This window comes from Calliphora vicina, chromosome 1, assembly GCF_958450345.1.
Source record: "Calliphora vicina chromosome 1, idCalVici1.1, whole genome shotgun sequence".
Taxonomy (NCBI): Eukaryota; Metazoa; Arthropoda; class Insecta; order Diptera; family Calliphoridae; genus Calliphora; species Calliphora vicina.
The window spans coordinates 55,971,139-55,985,430 of record NC_088780.1 but is presented as its reverse complement, the minus strand read 5'-3'; the positions used below and the strand labels follow the sequence as shown (position 1 = coordinate 55,985,430).

At 31.4% G+C, this 14,292-nt stretch overlaps 1 protein-coding gene across 1 annotated transcript in view; it reads right to left on the bottom strand.

Annotated features, from left to right (window-relative positions):
• The window catches only part of sr (stripe), a 232,911-nt gene that overhangs the window by 186,424 nt on the left and 32,195 nt on the right, over nucleotides 1-14,292 (bottom strand).

Here is a 14,292-nt window from a genome sequence, read left to right as displayed (position 1 = left end):
GGCTGACAATTTGGAAATATGATAGACTTCCATAAAATTGTGCCCTACATATAATAAAATCTGAGATGTCGGATACCAGACTGTGTGACAGTGTGAATGTGACAAATTGGTTCTAATACTCTTTTCATTAGCATCTGGACTTGATCTAGATTTCAATGATCCCAACATACATATCATTAAACACCAGTAGCCATTTTTATTTATTTAAACCTGTATAGACATAAAATATTATCAAATTAAAAAAAAAATGAGAACGTGCCATTCATATTATAGAAATACAAATGATTGAATGAATGATGCCACACATAAAATATACTTTAGACGACGACAAAGACAGAAACAATACTCGTACTAACAATTTCCTATGACAAATTTATATCAGACAACTAAACAACCAATTTTGGTAATAATTTACACTAGAAAGAAAAAACCGGCAAAATTTGTTAATTTGAATTGTTGTTTTAAATTTCGTGTAGGATGAACCAAATCACATCGACCAACAAACCGCATAAAATGGCTGGAATAGATATTTAGGCTTTGATGGTTGATTTTCTGGTGGTTTTTGTGCGTGTGTGTTTGCATAATCATTATTAACGCAACAAAATAATGATAATAATGAAATTAGTTCATGAATTCAAACTAAACAAAAAAATAAAAATTTATAAAATTTTGTTAAAGCGTGCCACTAATTCAAAGACATTTCCATGATAAAAGGCTCTCTTAAGAAAAACTAAAATGGACAATGTTGCAGACATGAGATACTGCTTTTTTTGAGTTATATACATACCTAGAAATATATATTCGTACAGGGTAAATGATATTTTAGGATACAAATATTTATATTCGTGTTTTAAACTGTATACATCGTAGTTAAAGATATTGAACTCTATATTTGAGTTGATCAGCGACTTGATCTTTCACTGGACCGAGTAATTTGTAATTTATAGACAGAGGATTGATCTGAATATAATTCTTGCGTTGAACTAGCAGCCCATCTCGTTTAGCAAAAAGTGGAGTTCTAGGGCTATTTTTAAGGATCTTCCAAGATATTTGGCCATCATAATAAAAAGTTACAGTAGGAATTCAATGATTATGTCATGTTCTGCCTAAAAACCTCTTTTTATCAGCCTATATATTGTTTAGTTGATCTCAAAATTGGAACTCGTCATTAATTCTTTTGCTTTCACATGCGGTTTTAAAAGTGGCAAATGCAGTTCTTCTGTATTCAAGAAAAATTGTCACCCTGTAAATGTAATAACTTAACACAAGTAGGCCTTTTAAATTATACCAACGTGCGTTTATCACCATGCTTTTATTATATTTTATAATTATTTATTTATTATTTGTATAGTTGAACTATTAAAATAAAACATTATCGGCTGGCTGCCTGCCTTGTGTCAACTGTTGAGCGACAACAAACAAACGAACGAGTGAACAGAAATTGTCGTGGGTCATAGTGGCGCCAATAAAATTACTACATCAATAAAATACAACAAACAAAACAAACAAACATTCATTCATTCATCGAAACATTCAAGCCATCCATCTATCCATCCATCTATTGATAGTTTGAAAATTTGACCAATAAAATTTTACATAAAACAACGACCCACTCTTTTTCCACTTTTGTGGTTAAAATAAATTTACACGTTTAATAGACAAACGTAAAAAAGCAACAGACAAACGTTTTGCATTGAAATCAGTGATTTTTTTGAAGTTTTGTAACTTTTAGTTAAAACAATTTTCATACCTTCATGTTTTAGAATTAATCAGCAAATGAAACTGTCGATTTGAGCACGATAATGAGGGCACAGTGGTTAAGCAGGACACTCAAGTTTAATTTTCATATTGTGTGAAGGAGAAATATTCTTAGTCCATGTGTATGTTTAAGCTGTTTGTCTCAGATGACCTCAAAATTTAAAGTTTAAAGGATCATAAGTCCTCTTTTTAAAGAGTTTGTAAACCAAATACGATTAGAGCCGATGCACATTTAAAGTTAAAAAGCAATAATTTAAATAAAATTAGTAAGTAACAAGTATTTTGGAATTTTTTGCAAGAATAAAATTGGTTTGCAAATTTTTTTTAAGTGAAAATTTAGAAAAATGCCACAAAAAAAACAGGCATTGGTAAAAACACATCCAAATCATGGTAGATCAGGAAAAGAAGAGCAGCTAAAAATCGCGAAAGGGCATCTACGTCTAGAGACAAGGAAATGGAAAAAGAACGGGAATCACGACTTCAACAAATGCGTCTTCATCAAGAGCTTCAGAGACACTCGAACAGTATATCGAAAGACTAGAAGCTCCCGAATGGATCAATCTAGAGAAAGAATCGATTTACAGTTGGCGGCATTTCATTACAATAAGGATGAAGACTACAGGAATTACAAGGACGTACTGGTTGGCGAAATTAACAAACTTTGCTTACATTTCAGCGTTTTGAAGTTCCCTAAGGAATCTCAGGGAATGTGCTGTTCGAATGGAAAAGTTGTTGTGCCACCAATTATTAAGCCGTCTGAGCCGCTTCTAAGTAACATTTCTGGCACCACTCCGATTTCCAAGCACTTCCTTCCAAATATCCGAAAGTACAACTCATGCTTTCAAATGGCTTCCTTCGGTACATCGGGGCAACAAATATCATAAGAAACGTCGGCTTCATGATCACTTTTAAAGTTCAAGCCCAAATGTACCACAGATTTGGATCATTTCTCCCGCTTCCCAATGATGATGCGAAGTTCCTTAAAATTTATTTCACTGAAAATGAAGCTACAGACGCCAATCGCAAGACCCTTCTACCGAAACATTCTCGAAACTATTGTTGGAAATCGGAAATGCAAAAATTGCAAATGCAAATGAATATTCAAGCCATTGCACATTGTGGCAGACATATGGAGACGGTTGGTGATAATTAGAAAATGAAAACAGTTTTTTTCGGGTAACAAATTATATCGGCTAAAAACTGACATTTTTCTCTATATGAAACCGTAATCTGATTTTTTCAGTCGGATTTCAATGAACCGCTATGTCTTCTCAAAGTTAAGAAAAAAAATTGTCATGAAATAGTTTTTATTAATATACTTTTTTCATACACCTGAAATTAATGCAATATGTATTAAAACCAAGAAAAAAATAAAATTAGCTTTCAATACAAAAATATGTCGCGAATAAACAGATAACATTATGGAATTAATTCAGAAGAATACTTGGTTAGAATCATAATTTAATGAAAATGTATAAATTTTTGGATTTTTTATTATTATTTAAAAGTTTATAAGTAAAAAAAGTATGAAATTCTCCCGAATTGAAATATCTAGCAAAATCACTTAGTTTTTGGATTTTTGCATTCAATTTTAAAATTAAACAAAGATACCATGCAGTTTATTGTAAAAAACTATAAGAAAATAATACAAGAAAAATTTAAAACACAGTTAGGTTTAATCACAAAGTATACAGTGATATCAAATGTCAGTTCTCTTAAAAAGGGATAGCAAATAATTTGTTCTACAATATGTTAAAGCAAAACGCTATACACAACGCGAATATGGTAGACAAAGTAATGTAATCAAAACAAAGAAATAAACAAAACAAAACGATGAAAAGGTCAGTTTATAAAGAAAGAGACAAATAGAAAACGAGATTATTTTCTGTCTCTTGACGCCTCTATATACTTTGTGGTTTAATAATAGATCGGCCAAAGCCTGGAATGGGTAATTATAATTCAAAAATTATACTTTAACATCTGAAATAACAGATATAGATAAAAATTTAATAAAAAATATTTATATGATCTTAGTTGTATTATCATCTAAGTATACCATTGAATAAGACAATTTTCGGAAGTTTTGCATAGAGACTACTAAGTTATATGTATCTAAATATCCTTGGTACAACATGTCGCCAACTCTCCACAAAATTCTCATACACGGCCCAGATATAGTTTGTGACTCTAAATTACCTGTTGCCATTTTATCAGAAGAGGCTCGAGAAGCTTGCAATAAAATTTTCAAAAAAGAGAAAATAATGCGAGAAGATGTGGCCGAAAAGAAAACTTAAAAGATATTTTCAACTTTTTAATTGTTAACTCGGATCCAATAATTACAAAAACAAGAAAAATACCAAAGAAAAATAAAGAGGAACTACCCCAAAAAGTAAAAGAATTTTTAGCAATACCAATTGAAATAACATCTGATTTTGAAAGTGATTCGTGTGATTCAGCAAATGATGATAATAGCTCTGATGAAAATTCCTCCTTAATAATAAACTACAATTTACATCCAAAATTTTTTAATTTATTTTTATATTTACATTATATTAGTAATTTTAATTTTACTTAATATATGACGAAATTGTTTTAATAAATATTTAAACTAATTCTTTTTTACATATTGAAAATCTATACAAAATTACCTTTTCAGTGATACCAATAATTCATACCAAACCTCAGCCATTTAATTATCGCCATGATTCATATAGTTCTACCCTAATGTGCATTGCCGACAAGGTATTTCCAAGTCTTACAACCAACTACAAAAATTCGGATTGATTGTTGAAACGTGCTCAATGAGCAAATTCAATTGACACTGCCTGGCAAAACAATGAAATACAAATCGAATATAATATAACATTTGGCTTAAATACATTCATTTCTTTTTTTTTAAGGTCATAGCAGTCACTGTACTTATAGATATCGGGGGAGACCGTGCTTTAATTTTATCCGACACTGTATATTAAAATCGAGATGCAATATAAAACAGAAACGTGGACCATTCATTTACAGCTCTGCTACAAGGGATTACCATTTCATCCTATCATTTAGCGATGTTAACATTATAATGTCAGCACATTGCCAGATCTTACAACCGTCTATACATACATTTAGACAATGTGTTCAATTTCCAAAAATCCACAATCAAAACAAACCACTGTCCATGACAAATAACTAAATTTTAGTTTATTACATCATTGATTTAAAAATAAAACATTATTTAGTACCGATCATATACAAAAACAACAAATACAACAAGAACGACATTAACATTAGCGGCAACAAGAACAACCACTAATATGCCAATATGATTTTTAATTTACACACAATTTATAACAATTTTATTTGTATTTTACGAGCGGTATGTCCGTCTGTCTGTTTGTCTGATGATGTCTTGTCTTTTGTGTCTAGTCTTAAAGTCAAGACAAGTTGCACTCGATATGAAAACTTTGACTTGTATATTTATTTATGGTATCACAAACATACACACTTGTATCTACATACATATGTACGAATATAAGTGTATGTATCTAGGTACTTTGTCTAATAGTTAGTCAGTCACTGGTGGTGGTTATTCACTATCAAAACATAAACAAATATTCAGCCTACTCTTTTTTTGGCTTGTGGTTTTCTAAAGTTTAAGTTAAAACCATTGTCTCTATGGCTTGTTTATAAAACAACACAAACACCAAATTTAAAATTTTTATTACTGTTATTGTTTTTGTACCTGTTTGTTTTATTCGGGTCTAATCTTTGGTCATATTATAAGCCAATTATTATAGTGGTTTTTTGCTATTGTACTGATAGTGGCAGGTCATTAAATAAAACACTCTGTAAATAACAACAGCGGCAAGCTAGACCCATTAAAATGCTGAAAAAATTGCAGCCCACACAAATTATACATTATATATGAATATTAAAAAAAAGGTTTCAAAAGGTAAAACATTTGTGAAAATGTAAAATTTAAATAATCAATATTAACATTGATTACTGTATGTATTATAAATAGTTACAGCTTTATATTAAGAGAGAAGGATTAAGCGAAGGATACTGAAATCGTCGTTCATTTAAATGTAATAAATTATGTACAAAGCAAAAAACTTTAAATGACTGCCATAAATTAACAAATTTGTTAACAGGTGGCTTAAAATTTAGTTTAATATCATAAAGAACCACCTACTTGAATAGTTAAATTTTCAAGAAAAACTTAAATTTTTATTTAAAAAACAGAATAGTTATTGATCTGTTCGAGTTATTCGTATTTTGGTAGCTGAACCTTGGATATCCAAGTACTTTTCAAATGATCGTTGTTTAATTCGATCTTCATTCACTTTGCATTACAACAGTATGAAGTTTCCTATTTCTATGCTTTTAAATTCACATAACGATTTCATTATTTTGCTTATCTGCCTTAACAACATTGTTGCCTTTTTCGTATAATCAACCAGTCAATCTAATTATGATACATCATTAAGTTTACATTCATTACATACACAATTTCAACAATTTTACAAATTTGTAAAAATTTGCAATTTTTGTTTTCGTTGGTTGGCATTAAGAATTCACTTTTAATTAACAACAGCAACCAACACAGCCAAGTGAAGAAAAAAGCCAAAAATAATCATAATTCTATAATTAGTACAATTTTTTTACCCACGAAAATCACGATTATTTTTTTAGTTACAAAAACAGAAGGGATGGCAAGTTTTTTTTCTAGATTTACAATGCATTTGGCAATAGGACCTTTTCAGTTGTTCAAAACTGGTACCAAATGTTCTTTTGAAATTAAACATTATAAACATATTACGAGTATTTTCTTAAAATATTGTGGCATGCCCTCTTGCTTGCTATTGCCCCATGTGAATAACTATTAGGAATGTTGACATAATTTTGTTCACTACAAAATAATTAAGAATTTCCTTAATCGCAGAAAAACTGACTACGGTGAATGTTGAACTATTAAATGTCCTGTACAAACAAAGGCTAGGAAAAATTCAATATCAACTATTTGGCAACCTTACCGAGTTAATCTCAATGCTTATAAGAACGTAGCTAAAATCCACAAAAGAAGATTTTTCCGTGAATCCATTAAGATTATTAAGGACTCCACAAGACTCAGCTAAGTTCTGTCCAGGGACGCTCCAGACTCAGGAACCGCTAGAAAGAACTGTCAGGACTAGGTCGTCCGTTTTAAATATCTCACGGGAATTCCTGGGAATTTTTTTTTTAACGCTTTATTGAATTATAAGTATTTAAATCTTATAACTAAAATTAAAATTATTTGCTCTTCAACAAGAGAGCCTTAATGGTAAACTGTCACTCATCTTAGTGGGGTGGTAGATCTGCTCTACGGAGCCTGCATCGGGTTTGGGTCTGCACAAGATGTCTTGCAAGCGTATTGGGATGGTTTCGTAGCTTCACTATATATTTCTCACGGACTTTCTTGAACTCTTCCTTTACCAATGTCACTTCTAGGTCTCTGTGGATGTTTTCATTTCTTATGTACCATGGTGCTCCCGTCATGGTCCTAAGAATTTTAGATTGGGCCCTCTGTATAAGATCAATACTGGTGTTGCTAGCCATTCCCCATAATTGAATTCCATATGTCCAAATTGGTTTTAAAACGGTCTTATACAGGATGACTTTATATTCAAGGCTCAATTTTGATTGGTCACAGATTAACCAATGAAAGCTAGAGGCTTTTAATTTCATGTAAAGTCTCTTGGTTTCTATGTGTCGGCGCCAAGTAAGCCGTCTATCTAGATGAATACCAAGGTAGGTGACATAATCAGACTGCGGTATATTAACGTTGTTGAGTGTGACAGGTGGGCAATTTCCTCTCCTTAGAGCGAACGTAACATGTTTACTTTTCAGCTCATTTACCTTTATTCTCCAGTTTTTCAACCATGACTCCACACGTACGAGGTAATTCTGTAGTTGACTAGATGCCATGAGTGGGTTTTCGTCTGAGCTAATAATGGCGGTATCATCTGCAAATGTTGAAATTGTTAGTTTATCGCACGGAGGTGTATCGGAGGTGTAAATCAAATATAGCGTAGGTCCTAGTACACTTCCCTGTGGAACGCCAGCTCTTACCTTGTATTCTCTCGTCACATAATCATTGTACTTAACTCTGAAAAGTCTATTCGATAAATAAGACTCCAGCAATTTATGAGTACATAGTGGTAGTAAACATTTGATTTTATGTACTAGACCTTTATGTACCTTATCAAAAATTTTCAATACCGAAATTCCGGGAATTGTGCGAGAATTCCCGGGAATTATTTTCCTTAGTTTTATGTGATGCTTTTTGAACTTGACTTTCTCTAAAAAATGCTTAAAGCTCCAAAACAAATGCAGAAGATTCATACAACAAAAAGAATTTAACCCAAATAGACCAATAACAAGTTCATTATTCAAATTATAACAAAAACTCGTGAATGTTCTGTGCTGTCACAGAATTCTATTCCGATCGAAAGAACCGTAACGACATTTCGGTTCTAATAGCAGTATTAACGGTTCACAAGACGGTCGGTAAGCATGCAGGCAGTCTAGAATAACAATTACTGTCTGAATATTAATTTATTGAGATACAGATTTCTGAAAATATATATACTGAAGCATCTATTTGAGACATCGTATAACAGATAGTCTGATATAATTCTACAGGTTGGATTAAGAACTCTTTTCACTAGCATCTGGACTTGATATAGTTTTTCACCGATTTCATGTGTGGTGTGGTCTCATCAAAACGGAATTATATAGATTCTACTTGAATGCTTGATTACAGCGAGCCATTAATTAAACTAACCAAACAAAGCACAGTGGGGAAGAATCAAAATTTTTTGGAAATAAATCTGGAATTTCTAAATAGCTGGTCCGTCCGATCGGGATAAAATTTGACATGGGCGTAGACAAGGAGTATTCGAGTTTAATTTATTAAAATGGACCCAACTGCTCCAGGGGCCGCGATGTTGGGGTAAAGTTTTTAAACACGTGCAATTTTTTTGGTTTCCCTTCCATTTCAAAGATTTTTATATTTTTGGAGTGCGCTCGTCATTTTGTCCCAATTATTTTATCTCATTTTATCCAAATCGGACCAGCCGTTTAGAAATGTCAGATTTATTTCTACAAAATTCGACGTCTTCAAAAATTGGATGATATTGATTCAAACCTTGGGGCACCCTTTATAAGGTCCATCTATTTCTTCTATCATGACTTAACTGTGAACACTCTTCACTTTCGGATAGATATCGATCCGGACAGAAAGTTATCTTGGTGTCGGAATATACTGTATCGGTGTGAAGAAAGATTATTGGGGCGAGATGTACAATATATACTTTTACTTATTAAAAGATTTCACAGGTCCGACTGAGTTAAATATGAAAAAATAGTATATAGTATAATAATAAACAAATTTAGACCACTATTGTTGCCATTATTGTCTCTAAAAATTTTGTTTAAGGACTTACAATTTCAATTTGTATTAAGTTGATCTACTAGAAAATTAATTTTGTATCCCAGCTTAAACATAGATAGTAGTTCTAAAACAATTTCATTGTATGTCATGTAGCTTTACGTGTCTTATTACTTTAATCATTAAGATTCAAATGAATCTTAATGATTAAATTTTTCACACAGGAACTCTAGTCGGGAATTTGAGGAAGTTATTAAGCTCATAGTTATGAGTGAGCTCATTGTCTGGTGGTAGACAATGGACTTTTTGAGAATATTTTGAGATCAACGACACCATACAAGCTTTTTACAGTGTTCACTAATTTTTGTCTAATGAAATGAAATGGAACCAAGGAGAGGACATACCCTCTGATAATATTGAATATTTTATTCTAAATCCCTTCTTCAGAGATATATGATTTTTTCCAAATCTGAAGAGAAAGTTGCAGGTGGCATATTCATTCATTGGGAAGTTTAGAATCAAACTTCTTTTCAAATCTGGCATATTTGGAAGATATACATGATTTCATACTGATAGTCAGACAACTATTAAGTTCTGACGTGTCCGGGAATGACGGAGGTATCTGACCGAGATGACGAGACAGGAATTCGAGAAAGTTATTAAGCTAATAGTTATGAGTACGGAGGCGTACGTGATTTTGGCCGAATAATCTACGAATATCACAAAAGTTCGTCCTCTGATAATGTTGATTATTGCATTCCAAATCCCTTCTTCAATAGTTAAATTCGGTTTTTTGTCTCAGAGAGATATGAAGAGGATCTTTCGTCTTCTAGAAATTGTTTATTATCACTGATGTTTCCAAATTTGGTGAGAGAGTTGGAAGTGGCACATTCATTCATTGGGAAGTTTAAAATCAAATTTGATTTAAGGCTCAAGTATGACTATTGCATATCCGGAAGGGATATACGGTTTTATACCTAAATCCTAATTGGTGTGTAAACCAAATCTAATATAGTCCGGGAATGCCGGCGTTCTCTGTCCGAAATGGAGAAACATTCGACAATCTTATTCATATGGTTGAGATCAAAAATCTGTATCAATTCTATTTTCAAAACTAGGAGTGCATGTTATACATAGTATACTAGTATATGCCTGTTGTAGGGTATAAAAATCATTAAATAATGCACAAAAGAATTTTTACCCAATAAATTTTGAATAAAAATAGAAATTGTTCACTGTGAATAAGAAATGAGTTGGTGTTTTAATTATGGATTAATGATGATGATAAACGACAATTGAATTGAAATGACTGACTGATAATCTCAAGGAGAGAGCAAAGAGGCAGGCAACCGCTGAAAAAAGGTGAAAATGCCAGTGGTTTGCCTGCAATGACGATAGTTGGTTCTTTGGTTGGTGGATGTTGATGCTGATGATGTTGATGCAGTTGTTGATTTTTGTGTTTATAAATGCATGGCGCTTGAATTTTTGCCAAAGTGTGGCAAAATTTAGGTGAATCCCAATATATTTATGTTCTGTGAATTGTGCTGTTGGTGTTTTCGTTGTTGTTTTTGTTGCTTAACCCCCACGATAACGAATTGTGGATATTGTTTTTGCTTTTTGTTTTTTTTTTTTGTTTTAGTTATTTCGTACGAATATTTCGATTTCAATTTTAATGCCAAATTGTATAAAAAGAGCACTTTTTTTATTTGTGCTAATGTGCATGAGATGTTGTCGTTGTTGTTGGTGTTTTTTGTTGGCGGCATGCAACAGGTGTCGTAATTGTAATTCATGTGATGTTGAACACGTTCAATCGATTATATTTTTTGTATGTTTGTGTTTCTGTTACTTTTATTTTAGTTTGCGCCTTTTGTTGTACATATTTTACAGGGGTCTAAAAAGCAGCACAATAAAAAGGCTTGTCGTTGAGATATTCGTACTCATGTTTGCCAAAAAAAAAATAATTATCAGAAACAAAAACAGCGAAAATAACATGAAAAACAAACTGAATGATTGTAAATCTATCAAAAGAATCGGACCACACATGTTTCTTCAGGTATTGTTTGTTGTCTTTTGTGTTTTTATACCCACCTTCAAAAAAAAAAAAAAAAATGGGGACCATATTGATTTTGTCATTCCGTTTGTAACACATCCATAAATATTTGACGCAGATCCACAATAGTATATATATTCTGAGACAATCTAGCTATATTCGTCCAGCTTTCTGTCTGTCTGTTGAAAACATGATAGGGCCCTAACATTCGCTGTTGATGGTGGGTATACAAGATTCGACACAGCCGAATCAATTTTATTTGTTTAATTTTTATTTTTGAATAATTTCCAAATAAATTGTAAAGATTTTGTTGTTTGTATGTACAATGTCTAAATATGACATATTTTATTGCAGTTGTTGTTGATCCAAGTCTCTAAAGGGAGGTTGTAATGTATCGTAATTGAAAGAGCCATCTAGTAAAAATTTTAAAATTTTTGGAAGCGCTAAAGGAGAAAACGATTAATTGTAAGAACTAAAACAAATAGCGAAAGCTGGAGAGCAAACTTAGTGCTCTTCCTTCTCATTAACAGAAGACGGACAAATGTTTTGTATGTGGTTTTTGCCTGCTTTAATTATAGCTTCTGTTGTATCGCTTAAAACTAATCACATATTCCCTTACTTCACTGTTTCTAAAAAGCGCCTTTTTCGAAGTATATACACAATTCGGTTTTTTGAAAATTAGCTTATTTAAAGCCTATTTATATCGATTGGTTTGATTTTGGTCTCCTGATCTATTTTTAATCGAAAGTTGAATACATGACATTAACCTTTGAAAATTATTTCGAGCATATGGACACCGCTGCTGCTATTGACAAACCGCATTCTGGAGGACCATTTTTAAAGAAATAAGGTCCAATGATGCCACCAATGCACAGTGGCGCCATTTGAGTTTTTTCGTTCAAAATCATAACTTTTGAACCGAATGAGACAAGCAAAAAATTGAAAAGGCATATAATAAATAATTGATCAGCCTATGAAATGAGTGTTTAAAAGTGGTTCTACGTCTTTCAGGTACCTACTTGTGGGTTAGCAAAGTTAAAATTTGTGGAAAAATCAATTTTATGGGAAGTAAAATAAAATATTTTTTAAAATTTTTGATTTTTTATGATTCTTTTTAAACACTTTTATGATTTAAAATTATTCCAGAAAAGATAAAAAAAAATATTTTTTTTGGAAAAAAAATATATCAAATATAGAAATTGTTATTTTTTTATTTTCTAATAAAGTTGAGAAATATTGAAAAAATTTATAGTTGGTAAATATCGATTTACCTGGACAAATACAAAGCAAATGACAAGCAAAAAGGACAATTTTTTATTCTTTTCTTAATAAATAGATCTATCAATAGAATCAAAAATAATGACGATCCGTCATATAGTTTTCGATATATTATATCTGAAAGCGGCCTGTTTTTTTGAAAACTGAAAATAAGTCAACTTTGAACCAAAAATCTGATTGTAATAAGAGTAGCATATTTCAAATCTATGGACAATTTACTGTAAAAGGTTTATTCAATATATATTAGGGGCACATGAAATTTTTGATTTTTTCGCCACTGTGCAACGTTTTCCTAATCGCTGAACCAGTCATCTATAAGTTGCGCTAATCGATGACAGATTTTCAAAGTAAATTTGGAAAATTTTGTAGAGTTTTTCAAGCGTATCAATTCTCAAGGTCTCTTATCATCTCATATTGGCATAATGTCGTAATATTTCACAATACTTTTTGCCTTTCAAGCAACAAATGTCCTAAAATAATGCTAGTCTGTATGCTATGTTTATTGTGTTATCATAGCCAACCGGCAGAGACCTGCATCAAACGCCTGAGAGTCCGTTAAGCCTAGCCGCCGAGTCTTGAAATATTAGGACATTGTGACAATATGACATGATAAGAGACCTTGTGAATTGACCAAATCATCATGAATAGAATACTCTTGAAAAACTCTACCAAATTATCCAAATTTACTTTGAAAATCTGCGCAACTTATAGACGACGATTTTAGCGCAAAATTGTGTTCAGCGATTAGGTTAAAAATAACAAACATATAAACTAATACATATATGGAAATTATGAATCATATGTATAACGTGAATTATGACATACACATGGAATTCCATATGTATCCAATACATGTTCCTATACATATGGAATACATACCGTGTGAGTCCCCTTTAAGTAATTTCGTTAGCTTAGTGTGCAAACATGCTAAGTCAACTTTTATGAAAATTGAGATTTTAATACGAAACTCTAGAATAAGTAAAAATACATTGTTTGCGTAAACAAATTTTACAATTATTTAGTTTTTTCTCATTTAAATTATTGATTTATTTATTAAATTTCATCCAAAATAAGTAAATCGAAATAAATTTTTTAAAGAAATATTTCATAATATTGAAATGTATTATCATCTCGACTACTGATATCAAAACCATTGCTATATTGCCTTTTGAGAGCAGCGTTAGTAACAATAGAGACTTTAAATCAAATAACAGAGTTAAAACGATAAAAATAAAGAAAAAAATGTATAAGAAAATAATTAATAGAAAAAGTACAGTCCCAAAAAAGGACTTATAGTCGCCAACGCACTTCTACTAAATTGTGGTTATATATCATTATAAGTAATAAAACTGCATTGACAGATTTCAAAAACATTTAAACCCAATTATTTTAATGATTCTGTGTATCCTGTAAAATTTGTGATAAAGGACTTGGCATATAAATAGTATAAAAAATACTATTTTTCAGCAAGTACAATTTAATTAATACCAAAACCTGTACGTACAATAATCTATTTCAGTTCATTATGTCTTAAGGATAATTAAAAATAAAGTTATTCCAGAAAAAAAAACAACAATGTATTTATTTCTGTTCATACTTCCTCTAATTAACAAGTAAACAGTTTATGAATAGATTAAAAATCTAAATTTAAATAATTTGCTACTTCTCATAAAATATTTGTAAAATTATGAGAAACAACACAAAAACCACCGAAAATAAATCTTCTTCAGTGCTGCTCATAATACAGCAACGCATAAGTTGTCAATGGAAGCCAGCAGGGAGT